The 15,206-nt window shown below is 36.8% G+C and overlaps 1 protein-coding gene across 6 annotated transcripts in view; it reads right to left on the bottom strand.

Moving 5' to 3' along the window:
- LOC118276815 (protein enabled) overlaps positions 1-15,206 on the bottom strand; it is an 84,438-nt gene that overhangs the window by 37,082 nt on the left and 32,150 nt on the right. The gene's annotated exons all lie outside the window — the stretch shown is intronic.

Genomic DNA, 15,206 nt, shown 5'->3' with positions numbered 1-15,206 from the left:
ATGTTGACTTGCAATGTGTTTCAAATCTGACAGGTAACAGTAGCATCCAGCCGTTTTACATCAGTAATAATAATTTAATTGAGAAAATAATAATCACATCTTTGATAAAAGTAGCTTCACCTTCTGTACAAACTTAAGCCAGAACTTAAAGAACGAACTGTTTTAAAGTTAAATTGGAAAAATTGAGGTCCTCATACTTAGTATTTTAATGAGACAAGATTCCTTTTTAGGGCCTAGACAGAATCAGATATGGAGGCGCCTATATACATAAGTCTTCTCTAAAAGGCATGCCGTAATTTGTCTGTCTGTATATAAAACGTGTAACGAAAATATTATGTGACCATATTAACGGAGGTCAACGTCCTTCAATGTATATTTGAAGATTTTTAGCGATTCTAGCGACAAAAGCTTTTAGATTAGTCAGTCAATAATGATGATTTATCATCATCACCTGACTGTTAAAGAAGGGATAATCTCAAATGCAAATTGACTGTTCACCGTAAAACCCCAGTTTCGCAACAATGTAGATACGCGCAATTTTTGACATTTTATTAGAGTCCAAGTTTACTTCTAAATACAGTGCACAGTTACAGTTACTGATAATATCGATATCCAGAGTCCTAGTAATATTTAGCCCTATAATGGAATCCAACCTGAGATCACTAATTTATTATTTCAAAAGTCTCGTACAAAAATCAATGAGGCATCAAACGGACGATACTGTTCCTATTTTCCAATAGGTTATTTACCCATGACTTTGTAAATCACTGTAATCAGAGCATAAACATACCAACTCATTCATTTCGTAACCAGACTCTGGAATACGGAAGGAAAGTTCAATAGCACCTGCTTTTTGCCCAAACTGATCGAACCAAACAAAGATACCAGCACAGAAAACTAATTCACATAGGACCTCGGGAAACCACCTTTTCCTGGATTAACAATGGAAGACCACGATACAGAATATAGACATTTCAAATATAAACCTTATGTTGTGGTGATAAGGATGGCATCAGATGCAAATGCTGAGGTTATTGGTCTGATTTCTACAAAGATGTTGCAGAGTCGAGTTGTTGGAATTTAAGCTTTGATGCTAGGACATAAGGGTGAGACTAACGGCAAGGTGATTGGTTTTTTCTTGCGCCATCTATAGCGTAACTGAAGTAGAGTCTATCTGGTGCATTGGAGCGGAACTAAGGTATGGTACAAGTCAGAAACGTTCTTACTAGTCAAATTGATAGATTTTATAGACAATAAGAGAATAAAAACTATTGCGCCATTAGGACTCCATTGAAAGCAGTACTTACCAGTATCCAATGGAGGAAAATATGTATTTTTCAATGTTATCTTTCATAGCTCTTGTCGCTCAGCGATAAACTATTGAAGCGAGCACTCGCCGGCAGTGTGAACAGTCAGCTATCAACTATTTGTATATGCATCTCTTTTGTTTACACGGAAAGTATATCTATTGTACGTTTCTTGAGCGAGAAAATAGCCGATAGTTAGTCGTTCAATCGCCGTTGGTGGGACAACTGCCTTAATGCAGTACTTACCAGTATCCAATGGAGGAAAATTTGTATTTTTCAATATCAAAATAAATATTACAAACAAATCTATTATTATACAGAAATAATCAACAAACATTTATGAAAATTAAACTGACAGGAAGGAAAAACTGTTGCCACAAGCATATTATGTGAACGCTAATAGTGTATATGCGTATATGCAACCACAATACATTATAGCACCACACCCATAACAATATCAACCTAATTACGAACAAAAGGGAAAACTTGGAACAAAGCCAGTCAAGTGCAATACTAACAATTAATCGTCAACGATTGTATTCAACGACACCTTACTGAAATACCTGAGTAACCTACTTTTAAACCAAGATCTAGATCCTACTAATATTATAAATGCAAAAGTTTGTGAGTATGGATATTTGTTACTCTTTCACGCAAAAGCTATTAAAGGGATCGGGATGAAATTTGGAATAGGAATAGATTATGGTCTGGAATAACACATAGGCTCCTATAATGACACTAAGCACTTGTTATCCCACGGGAACGTGAGCGAAGCCGCTGGCAAAAGCTAGTATATTAATATAATAGGTTAGACAGTTAAACGATGAACTAACGACGATGTGATGGATTCGAGTTTCGATGGATAGACACGAAATACTACGAAAGAGAAGATCAAAGAAGAAATAGAATGGAAGAATTCTCTCCTAATGAGGCTGAAAGGTAACAAAAAGTGTATGAATATGATTGTTGCGAACATTTCCATCAGTTGAAATCCCCGTCATAAATACTAAACCCTTCCTCAGATTACAGCACATCTACTTCTCTACCAAGACAAATACAACAGCAGACGAGCATCCAAAATTTTCCAACTCCAAAACCATGACCTAGAACTAAGTCAATTTCATTACCATCCATAAAATAACACATTAATAACAATTTATTCATTCAAACATAAACAAAAAGACGACGCGACGTACAAATCAATCAACATAGTACATACAGCTATAAAATATAACACCAGTATAAACTGAGCTTTGAATGTGTGAGAAGATTATATAAAGCGAGACCATGGTAAACTGGTTTTGTATAGCTCGACATGTTTCCGTGTCAACACACGGGTAATACATAGAAACATAATATGGTCTGGTTGTTTATAAGTGACTCATTACGGAATGACCTTGAGCTAATATGTCGTATTGATTCGGGAATACCAGTAAATGATACGTCCAGTTATTGTTCTACGGATATTGGAAACACCATTTTAAAAGTTGTGTATGAATGTTTAATAGTTTCTAGCTCAAAAACGACTACACGAATAGGGTAGATGACTAATTTTTATTTTAATGTCCGTCTTGTAGATTATTTTAAAATATTAGACACGTATTTTTTATTTTCTTACGGAAACAGATACTTTCGAAGATAATCCATTTGAAATATCGCGTGACGTCACTTTAGAGTACGTTTTATACTCTATAGTGACGTAGTTAGCTCCCACTCCTAAACTTTGATTGATTTTATCTAAGCATTGTTATCTTATATGACAAAATAAAAAAATACGTGTCTAATATTTTTTCATTACCTAACTGACGGACTAATTACATTTTTAATTTTCATACCCCGTCATCATCCCTATTTGGATAAATACTCAGACTTCTTAGCTCAGCGTCTGGAACTAAGCCCGGTGATTGTTTAACCATAGATTTACCCCTATAAAATTACATTAAATACGTAACTTTTCCCATACAAATACAATACAAGTAATAATATTAAAGTCAAAGTCAAGTCAAAGCATTTTATTTCAATTAATCCTAGTTAAGCACTTGAAACGACAAATTTAATTGTCCGTCAGTCTGTCTGTCAGTGAAGCTATTTGCTCGTTCCAAAGGGTGGCTTCGAATGGAGAAGAACGAGTAAGAAACTATATCGTTACTCTTTTAAAAAATGATTTTTTCTTTTTCAATATCTCTGATACTGTAAATGTCCAATTTTCTTCCCCGCTATAATCCCATGTTCTGTACCATACAAATCACGTTTTTTCTCATCCCGTGACCGAGTCCCGGTCACGGTGTGTTCCCAATGCGACACGCGTGCTATCACGTATTGTGGAGGACAGCTTACTGGGAACGATCAAATTCTTTAGATACTTCATTTGAGGCAATGTTTTTTATACAGAAGATTGTTTCTATATGAGAATTATCTCAAGTACATTACTGATAAAGAACAGTGTTCTTAAGAATATCTGGTTAATAGCCATTATTATAATGAAACTATTAGACTGGTAAAACCATCAAGGGTATCGTACACTTTAAAAAATCCCAAAACCTTCACAAAGCTACTTAAAGAAATAACAAAGCTCCATTTCCGAAGATCCACTCAATAAGGCAATTAAAATTATTATCAGCAATAAATACAATAACCTCGGACCCATATAAAGACGTCCGAACGCGTTAAACGCCAACGCAAGACTGACTTAATGCAACTTTCTGTTTGAAATTCACGTTCGAAATTCGTACTACCCACATAAAATAAATAAAACGTGGGAGCAGTTTAGCGCTCGATATATCCGTTAAGGTAGGAATGATCGTTTGTTATTGATGTATTGGAGTTCGATTAACATATTGATGTTACGTTTACTTTAATAGTTAGTCTCTCTGTATATTATTTGTATGTAAAGAGCTTCGTTCTAGCTGTATATGGTAGTGCAGGAAGGGTCCTGCATTTAATTATGGGCTAAATAGACTATTTCCACCTGTTTAGTTTATGGCTTTAATGGTTTCCTTGCCCTTTAGTCTTCAAGTAACTTCTTTGTTTAGTATTTTCTGATCTTTCTTCATGTTATAGAGGTTTTTATAACTTGAAGTATTCTAATACTTATTTATGGTATGCAAACTATATGACTATTAAACCTAAGGTCATAATACTAGTCTTTCAAAAAGACACCCCGCACAACATCAAAATTCACTAAAACATGTTAAAAATTCAATTTTCAAGCGTCACGTCCTTATCCCATCTATTTCGGTAAGTTTACAAGCTAAACTTGTTACGGTTAAAAATAAACACGAAATGAAAGTTAGAGGTCTCTGTAGATGTCAATCTTGGTTGTTTTCAAAGTTAGTGAAACAGCTAAGCCGACTAACTTACAACTTACTTAAGGGCTTAAGTTGGCTAGGTACTATTGGAAAGTCGAATAGGTCACCCACTAGTTTTAAGTTAGAAAGATAAACATTTTCTTTTTGAAAAGTGTAGCACGTAATGTCATGTTTTATTCCTTGGAAGGGTTATCGGTAAGGCGCGTTCGGTGTTCTGATTGGTTGGTTTATTCGAGCCGGCCAATCAGAGAGCCGAACAAGCTCTTGTTTCTATTACTTTAAACATTAGTAAACTCGATGTAACTTTTACTCTCCATTTTCGATAGATATGCAAAGGTCCTATGTGGTTAGGTTATATCCGGGTGATCCGAGGATATCGCACGATCTCCGGAGAGGCGGCGAACCTCCTTGCCGGATTACCGCCGTGGGATTTGGAGGCGAAGGTGCTCGCGCGCGTCTTCAGTTTGCGCGCCGACGCGTGTCGCCGGGGCGAAACTCCACTGCCGCGCCAGATCAGTGCGTGGCGGGACGAGCTCCGGCGCGATCTCATGGCGGAATGGCAGCAACGACTGTCGCAACCGAGGGCTGGGCTCGCTATCATTGCAGCGGTAAGTCCCCTCTTTGAGGAGTGGCTAGAGAGGCGCCACGGCGTCCTCACCTACCGCCTGACGCAGGTGCTTACCGGACATGGGAGTTTCGGTAGGTTCCTGTTCCTTCTTGGGCGGGAGGAAACGCCCGGGTGTCATCACTGTGAGGACCGCCCGGAGGACACGGTAGAACATACGGTGGCGGTGTGCCCTGCGTGGGCTGAGCACCGCCAAGTCCTCAGGGATGTGGTCGGCGACGGCGACCTCTCGCGCCCGGCACTGGTACAGGCCATGGTGCGGAGCGAGAGGGACTGGGATGCCGTCTCCTCCTTCTGCGGAGCAGTTATGCTAACTAAGAAGGAGGCGGGGCGCGTCAGAGAACAAACCTCTTCACGCCCCAGCCGTCGCGAGAGACACTCCGGGCGTAGGAGATCGCGAGACGATCTCCGGCCACCGTAAGTGCGGGCCTGCGGACGGCGAGCAAGGGTAGCTCGCCGCCCGACCAGATCCAGACCCGTGCGTGCGGCGCGTCGCGTTCCGCGCGCGCCTCAAAGAGCCATCAGACCACCACAGATGGGGCCCAGTAGGGCTGATGCCTGATCCGGAGCTGCGGACTACCTAGCGGGTTTACCGGGGCTTCGGGTCGAAAAGCAGGAGAAGGAACGGGGTGGTTTTTAGTCAGTAAGAGTCTGACACTCCCTTTCGCCTTGCCCAAGGCGGGAGAAGTCATTGGATGATTTTCCCCCCTCAAAAAAAAAAAAAAAAAAAAAAAAATGTGGTTAGGTTAGAATAATATATCGATTGAAAATATATACTAAGCTCATCTACACCATTTGTAATCTTAAACAAATTCGGTTTAATTATATCACTAACAACTGTTAAATAAAAGGTCGAATTTTGATTGCCGAGTCAAACAAACCAACTGCCGTTTACAATAATTTCGAAATTTCTATCAAATCAAACAATAGAGAATCATAGAGTAAATTATGTGGGTTTACAATATGTAGGCGAGAACTTCGTGCAGGAACATTTCAACATAGACCTTTTGAAAAAAATGTTATGTCCAAAAATATTTAATAACACATTTAGCAACTGTCTTGTTTGTATTGATCCCACGTTTGGGATTACTGCCCACATTATTATAGCTGTTAATGAAACATTTTACGATAGATTAGGTGATAGTTATAAAAGTATTTTCATGGATGGAAACGTATTATTTTAAATTCAACACTGATTTAAAGCTTTATCGGTAATCTAAAATCTTATAGTAAACAGTAAATTGCAAAGGCAATAAATTAAAATAAAAACTAAGCACAGATACTATAGTCTTAGGTAATAGTCCCAACTCGTCAATTGTACAGTCACATTTGCCCTAAGTCTAGTAAACGAGCTTATTACCTATAAATTTCAATATAATACTTTGGCTAATCTAGAGAGATCTAAACAACATTTTACAGTCTTCAGCAAACACCATTAAGATACTAAACACGAGCAGAACTCCAAAATGTTTCTTCTATAAAAATAGGCTAGTTTCCTAGTAAGTCATAGTTGACTAGTAAGTATAATTCAACACTTTTATCGAAACGTCAAAAACGATATTTTCTTTGAATTTTGTATGAGATGCTTCCTTCTTCCAGTTAATGAAGACTTTATAAGCCTGCATATACCTAAGAGACATTTCTAGAACATTTGCTAGAATATTTCGAAAATTAATTAAATCATCAAAATCAATGCTTGAAAGTGTGATTATTTTTGTAACGAAACGTCGAAATAATTTATTTTTGACTGAAAAAACTATCCAATCCAATAAAACAGACCGTCTATTTAAGAAAGAACCAGCTAAAAACTCAACCAATGATAACGTGGCGTAGAGAGCAATCAAGATGGTCCGTGGGAACCTTTAATTGTGGCTTGTACCGTTGCACGCATTGTTCTGCCGATACCCACGGCTCTTAGACTTAAGATACAGCCGGGTCGCCATAGCTATTTGTTATTTTGTGATCGGAAAACAAATTGCCAATGTATTGTGAACTTGTTGAGATTAATTGTGGACTGAGGTAACTGTTGTGAAGTTTTCTGGTGACGACAGTAGAGTGGAGTGCATTTTTCAACATCCATAGTCTTCTCTTCAGGTGTCGTAAAGCTAACTAAGGAACTATTTATTTGCCAGAGACGAGTGTGTTTTACGTTTAACGAGATCGAAACGACAGCGCGTTCTGCGCTCCGATTGGTTGGTTCATTCGAGCTGGCCAATCACCTTCCAATCATCATCATCAATCTCGTTTCTATTTCGTTAAGTTAAACTTGTACTAAGGGTACTGTCCCGTTCACTGTCTCCAACACGCCCGCTTACTGTGAAGATAATGGCACACCTCTCATGTTTCTACATGAGATGGTGTTCCAGAGTCTTCTATAGTCCAGCAGTAGACTTACGGGCTGATAATATTGATGGTAGGTCTTACCTAACTGCTATTTCGCTCGTGTTAGCGTAGTGTTTTCTATTGTGGCCTACAAATAATCCTTTATCAAAACTTTCCTACACCTAACCTACAGCTACACTGTTATATCCTCGACAATACCGAGAACAAAGCCACTCGCGGATTGATTGCCCGATATCTACCAGAGACAATTGACACAAATTGTTCGTGACATTATGACTGATTGACAGAGCCAGTGTCGAATACACTTGGCGAAGACACTTGTCGAAAAATGAATGAAGATAAGTCTGTCACTAAAATCTTAATATTGGGGTTAACGATAGCGTATTCTTATATGAAGGATGATATGCCATGCATAATACTAGTTTTAGCATTCCTCAATGTACCAAGTTCTTCCATATTAGCAGCGAAACAGACGCCGCGTCGTGTGTCGCGGAATGCTGCTCATGAATATAATATTCTTTTAATTGCCACTATGCAATGTACACCCACTCTTTCACCATTTGTATTATAAGACCCATGTAATAGGGGGTGAGCCTACTACTAATAGTATCTCACTCAAAATTATAGTCTATCCAGACTACAGATATATTATTTTAATGACCACTGAAACTACAAACCTATTTATTTCTTTATTTATATGTAACACAAAGAATAACATATATTATAGAATCTATTCCTAAACAAAAATAAATCAACAGCAAAGTTTAAACTGCCACATAATTGTTTCACTACAAATCAATTGTAACAGAACGTTTATGCTTTATCTAAAATTCAATAAATACGATATTTACGATACAAACAATAAAGTTGACTGCCACAATCGGTGCTAATAGACTTGAGTCACAATACAGGTATGATACAAAAGGTTAAACCATTGATTGCCGATTAATAACTGTTGAAGGGAAATTCGCCTTTAAAACGGGGTTACAGAGCTTAGTACAAGTTGGTAGAGGGCTTAGTACGTACAGCAGGAATGAACCAACCAATCAAACGGCCGAAAGCGCTCTCGTTTCGTTTTCGTTCAACCTAAAGTAAACTCGTACTAAGGGTAAGGGTACTCGTCGTTAACATGTGTGGCGGTTAACGTGTAAGTAATTATTAAGTCGATAGGAAATTGTTATGTTTTGGAAGGTCTTTAGGGGGATTTACTAACTTCATTCGAGTTATACTTTCTAAGATTATTTAGACACCACTAACAAACGATGAAGGAAAACATCGTGGAGATCAAACAACCTGGACTTAAAATTTCCAATTTTTTTTTAATGTTACATGGGCCGACGTTTGGCCGCTATCTCGCCTGATGTTGTAATTATAAGTTTGAAATCGCCAACCCGCATTGAGCAAGCATAGTGATTAATGCTCAAACCTTCTTCGTGTGAAAAGAGGCTTTTGGTCTACTGTTGTAGATGTTAAGTCATTTTAAACTCTTTAATAATATTTTGTGTAAAGTGGAATTACTGCAATGTTTCCTTCATTTTCCAATCGCGTGTCTGGCCTGACTACTACGATTATAATGCTATTGCTAACATGTTACGATTGATCGGTAATTTAATTTATTTACACTAGACGACGGAATATACCTTAACATGCAACGTATGTATGCGCAGAGAATCACTAATTGCGCTCTGATGATGTAAATATTAAACAATCGGTATACGGAAACCGATTATTCTCGACAATCACTGTATTAGACGATTTTTCTCTGTGTTTGCGGAAGTATCCAATTATTCCAATCTATTATTTCTTTACTATATCCACATTTCTATTTGTTTTAAAGTAGAATTTGATAACTTGATACTAAGAATAAACATAAATAGATTTTTAAGAGTTTCGGGTAATAGTAGTTATAAAAGAACAATCCAATCAGAAACAAAGCTAATCAAATCCCCGATAAAAAATATAAAACGAAAGTGTTAGTGACCTAAAAATCGGAAACGCACAATCGATTACAAAGTTGCTAATCGATTTGTTTGTTTTCAACAATCGTAAAGCACTGCACTCAGAATCCAAAGAGCAAAAACTACAAGTAAGTTTTCAAACAAGATGTAAGTAGTACTGTAGTAGTAGATAGAATACTTAATTAGTTTCAGCAACTGTTTCTGAAATGAACGTGGAACTTCTGACTTTTTGCCCTGCAGTTTAATTTCTTACTACTCAAAGAAAGTTGGAGAAGTTGAACAGTATTTGTGAAGATTTTAGTCCCTAATACCCCTTTTTAAGTGAACTTCAGGGTACTAAAATTCATCAGAACTCATTGTCCAATTCAAGAATCGACAGACCACAATCGTGTGATCATATATTTAATACGCACACAAGCATACTATATAATTAAACAACTACACCAAAAATCACATCACACACCAAAGACACCAACGAAAAGCAAAAATCTCTTCGTTCAAAAAACCACGAACATTTTTTCGTTTTTTAGCAAAAAACCTGCTAATTTCGAAGCGCTAGTAAAAAAGGACTAATTAGAGCTCGCGACGTTGCCTGCTTTGGGGCACTGTTGCCACACTTCCTGGTCCTTTTGCCTTTCATGGCACTGAGAGCTATCCTAGATTTGAATACGACGCTCCGCATGGTAATTGGTCCTATTCAGTTCTTTTTTTTTAGAACTTTTTTTTTCAAACGCTGGTACGATGTCATCGGCGGAGTTAGGGGCAGCCATTGGATGGTAGTAGCGAGTTCTCTTTCGGATCGGAGGACTAAAGGGGAGGGGTTTTTTTAGGAGTGTACGTCAAATCAAATCAAATCACTTTAATGCATCTAAAGTGTACAATGTGGTCTACAATAATTTTAAACAGCAATATGGGCCCTATTGGTTTTCTATCTGATAATGATAAATTGGTCAAAGCCTTTTTGTAGGTTCGTTTACAGACATACATTTTGCTCAAACTTACATCTAAACCCTAAAATACAAATACATACTCGTATCTTAAAGCAGTAAGAGCTCAATTTTTCCTTTTTACAAACACACTTATCAAAACACGTTACACCAATTTACTTAAAAACAAAATACTTTAGGTATAACGGTTTTTCAAAAAACGGTATCTTAGCGGTTTATCGCGAGGTTTTAGCATTAATGTAAGTGTAAGAATTAAGTTTATTTTATTATTAATTGCGGTAAGTACTTGTACCGTATGATTTTGGTGCGGATATTAAATAAGAAACGGTTATACGAAAGCAATATTAAAGATTGCTGAAATTGTTCTGAACAATTTTAGGGTGCATTTTTGACAAAACGCCTGAACCTTCTCAAAAACCCGCTTTGTTCCTTGGTCGACAGTTGCACTTGGAACCAACGAGCCTAGATGAAGATAGTCTTTGACACAACCCTGTCAAAGCCTCTTAGTCCAGTCAGAGCAACCCTAGAAGTACCTTTTTTGAGGGGAGAAAATCATTACATATCTTCTCCCACCCAGGGTGAGGCGAGAGAATCAGTCCCGAATACTCAAACGCTACTCAATTTTAAGTTGTACTTAAATATTGTGCTATCACTGTCATTTTATAAAGAATTGATAGTGACAGTACTACATTTGAGACAATTCTTTACTAAACTCTATTCGGCTTTTAGTAATTGTAATTTAACAGACCCTTACTGAACTAAAAAACACCCCGTTCCTACTCTTGCTTCGAGTCGGAGCCCAGGTAACCGATGTACTATTTCGTCTCACTCAATAATCAACACACACTCATAATCCTAGCTAGATTCTACAATACGTCCATGAGATAATAATTTCGAATACAGTTACACAGAGCTATTACGTTACTATCGAGCTAACAATAGCCTGACATAATATAGCAACAAATAATATGTTAGTATTATAACATTATTATGGCAACTGGTGTGAGATCGCATTTGTAAACGCACCCACGATCACGGGTTGCATCTTCATTGCTAAATGTTTATGAAATTAATAGGAACCATTTATCTTCAGCTGGACTCCTACTCATTCCGTGGGTATCATAAACGCCAACTAAGAGACTACACATTCGTCAGAAACCGGGCGGATCGATCTGATTGGTTGGTACATTGGAGCTGGCGAATCGGAGCACCGAACGAATTCTCGTTTCGATCTCGTTCAACGTGAAACAAACCTCTGAATGTAGAGTACCATTGTAGGTAAAGCAGTACACAATCACTGTTTTTTAAGAAACAGAGAGAGCAGACGTATCAGCGTCTGCTCAAATGCTCTGATGGTTAGACATATTCAGTACCGCACAGTACCAAACAACACCAGAGGAGTCATAGAGTGTTAATAAACCAATCTCTTACCCCTACAACAACTATAAGAAAACATTAGCGTCCACATACTATTAAAACATAACTTAATATCACATAATACATTAACCACAAGAAAAAACTGTCATCGCATTACATTAGGCGTACGTCATGAGCAGGTTATTACTGAGACCATTAACATTCTCCATTATAATATGTCTAGCATTCTCCACATACTCCGTGATGGACGGATGGTGAAATGTCATAACTATTAGGGCTAGCGTAATTTGCTGTCTAGAAGTAGAACTTAAATAGTAGTATCTATGGAGATATAACTACAAAGATAACATTGATACTATTTGATCTAGAAGTTAAATTGGGCAACGAATGAAATGTGTTGAGAAGAATCGGAAAGAATCAGTCAAAAACCAAAGACATGTGATGACATTTAAAAAAAATGTTGCCCTACTCTGGGATTCTCTTCTGTGTCATGAGCACGTTTACATGGCACCGAGACCTGAAACAGCAATTTGTGGAACACACAAAGAGTTGCTCCTTGCGGGAATCTAACTTGCTACACATTGCACGGCAGCCGGTTGCCCAGCCACTGCAACAGTGCAGTCTATTGGTAATTTGGTAGTCAAATTCCAAAAGAAAACAATTCTTCACGCTTTTTCTTCTCTAGTAATCTTCTTGATATAGTGAAACAGTGGGACAACGCAGCGAAAAAACCTAGTATGTAATCTTACAAAAATGTTACTTGATTTTAACTAGTTAATATGAACATTACCAAAACCGACTTTCTCTTTAATAAAACAATCTATTGTTTAAGAGGTGAAAGGATTTATCAATAATGGTCAATTCGTTTCGGATATACAAGCGTTCCATACGTACCTACAATTTGAAAGTTCATGTCCATATTTTGATAACAAAAGATTTAATTTAATCTTTGATTAGTTTATTATTATGTGGTGGTCTTTATTAGATATGATAGATGTATCAATTTGATGAAAGCTAAAGAAGTATGTAAAAAGTACTCTGTAGTTTCTTTAAATCTCTAAATGTGTTACTAAGCTCAAATCTCGAGAACAGCATTTTTTAAGGGGGAAAACATCAACGCGAAGCGAGAGGGATTGTCAGACTCTTAGTGACTAAAAACAACCTCGTTCCTACTACTGCTTTTCGAGCCGGAGCCCCGGTAAACCCGCTAGGTAGTCCGCAGCTCCGGATTTTCGTATTGTTAGGAGAAGGTTCAATTTTAACAAAGATACGCAGAAAAAAATCCAAGGCGAAACAAAGTTCGCAGGGTCCCTTAGTTATCAGTAGACGTAATATTGATTCTAAATAGTGCAAAATATAATTTGGTGATAAACACACAAACTGGTTGATTCTATTCTAACTACATATATCTAAACGTCTCTGTTCGCTCCGTAAGCTACTTAAGATTCGTTTTCCCCAAAACATCTGCAGATCTGTTTAATATTTTTCAGCACATAAAATGTTAACATTCTCTATCATAGTTTACACCTGCTCTGAGTTAATTTAGGGCCTATTACGGAAAGTTTGGCGAATGCTTGATAGTGTAACTGACGGATAATATGATTGTAAGTCTATTTTCTGTAAATTGTACAGAAAACACTCTTACAATCAAATAATAGCATTATTTGTAGAATAAGAGAAATGTTACTCAAGATTCTACCAATCTTCGTTCATATTTCTTTAATCCCCGAAAATATAATTATATATTTTTTATAAGGGGGAAAATCATCCAATGACTTCTCCCGCCTTGAGTGAGATGAGAGGGAGTTTCAGACTCTTACTGACTAAAAACCACTACAACTCTTCGAGCCGGAGCCCCAATAATCCGCGGCTCCGGGATCCCGGTAAACATATTAATATTTTGCCAATTTTAATACATTAAACGTCTATAATTAGGAATAATAGGGAAAATACCGCAGGCGGAAAGGTACTCTAATAAATCACTGACGCATATAACTGGAAATAAATAAAATAGGTACCTAACAATTTATATAGGAACTTATACATAACAATAATATAAAATTATGTACCTACTCAATATATACGATAACATTGAGTCTCAGTTATCGCTAGAAACCACAATATGTAATGTAGGATATTTAAATATGTGTGTAACAATCTGTCCATTGTTTACGTTTAGAATCTAGTATTAATTTATATGTCCACTTTTACTTTAGTTTTACTAAAATGTAAATCCTATGTACCATATAGGAGTGCTTAAAAATAATCTAGTGTTTAATTGCATAATGACGTCAAAACACAACAATAGTTCTTGTCAGTGTCAGTGTCATAAATATGAGCCCCAGTGTGGCTCAAAACTAGTCGAGCATAAATATATTTTAAGTAATTTAGTATTTAACCTTTCGTCTGCGGGTATATGAGACAACAATAGAATACACATTGTGTCTCGCACTGATCAGTGCTTCAGCATACGACGGGTTAAACACGATATTTATTACACAACTACAAAAATCTGTTATTGTTGGGTTGTAATTTTTGATATATTAAAATTCCCTGTTCTATTTTTTTTAACATAGTCATTGCGATAAACCTTTAGGCTCCTTTCAGATACATTTTCTAAATAGGTAATGCCTAAAACAGCCTGAATATTGAGCTAATTACACCTTCATAGGATTAATCCCAAATCATAATTACGTGGGCGGTTACTCAGATAAAGGATCACATAATTAATTACTGAAACAAAAACGTTTAACTAAAAATTATATGCATATTGTAAACTATAATATAATATGGTGGCCCGGAGGTTTGAGGCGCCCACTTCTCATGCATTAGGGCGCAGATTCGAAACCTACCAACGGCAAACACCAATGTAGCGTTTTCCAAGTTATACACGTACTATCTATGATTTTTTAGACACCACTGCAAAACGGTGAAGGAAAACATCGTGAGAAAACCTGGGCTTATAATTTCTAATTATAAGTTTGAAATCTAAAATAAATATGTAAATAAAATAAATGTGTTGCTAACCGCAAATCTTGAGAACAGCTGAACCTATTTCGCTATTTCTGTATTTTTTTCTTGGTTTGTTATTGTTAACAAGATTGTAAACGAACTTCGCGGGGTCCGCCAGTTTGTAGTTTATACATATTATAAAATCTCAATTCATAACAGGATATTATAAAATAAATTCATTAAATTATCAACAATACAGGGAAATTGGTATATTTATGTATAACCGTACCTGGTTAATTGTTGTTAATGCATGTTAAAGGTAGAAAAATCTAGAATTAAATTATTAGCCTGTAATATCCTTAAATATTATAAATTCAAAACTGTATTAT

The sequence above is a fragment of the Spodoptera frugiperda genome, chromosome 17, assembly GCF_023101765.2.
Source record: "Spodoptera frugiperda isolate SF20-4 chromosome 17, AGI-APGP_CSIRO_Sfru_2.0, whole genome shotgun sequence".
Lineage (NCBI taxonomy): Eukaryota > Metazoa > Arthropoda > Insecta > Lepidoptera > Noctuidae > Spodoptera > Spodoptera frugiperda.
Note: the sequence above shows the minus strand (reverse complement) of the source record. Positions and strands in the feature narration are given on the sequence as shown.